Source organism: Penaeus monodon, chromosome 19 (assembly GCF_015228065.2).
Source record: "Penaeus monodon isolate SGIC_2016 chromosome 19, NSTDA_Pmon_1, whole genome shotgun sequence".
Lineage (NCBI taxonomy): Eukaryota > Metazoa > Arthropoda > Malacostraca > Decapoda > Penaeidae > Penaeus > Penaeus monodon.
This window is the reverse complement of record NC_051404.1, coordinates 46,079,915-46,080,122: the sequence shown is the minus strand read 5'-3', so window position 1 is coordinate 46,080,122 and position 208 is coordinate 46,079,915. Positions and strand designations below refer to the sequence as shown.

At 51.4% G+C, this 208-nt stretch overlaps 1 protein-coding gene across 1 annotated transcript in view; it reads left to right on the top strand.

The window, feature by feature from the left end:
• LOC119585419 (Ig-like and fibronectin type-III domain-containing protein 1) overlaps positions 1 to 208 on the top strand; it is a gene marked incomplete in the record, with an annotated part of 121,576 nt that overhangs the window by 34,562 nt on the left and 86,806 nt on the right.

Here is a 208-nt window from a genome sequence, read left to right as displayed (position 1 = left end):
TCACGCTGCGCCACGAATCCCTCTGTCTCACCTCTCTTAACAAGCGTATGAAGTCAGGTTTCCAGTGACCGGCCGCCGACGGGGATGCTAAGGACAAAGAATAAGAAAGGGGAATAAGCCAAAGCCGCCGATAAATGCTGTGGATGAAGCAACTGGAAGAGAAGCCCCTTGGGGAGAGAATTCGAGATCTTGGGTTTAAGATGTCCTC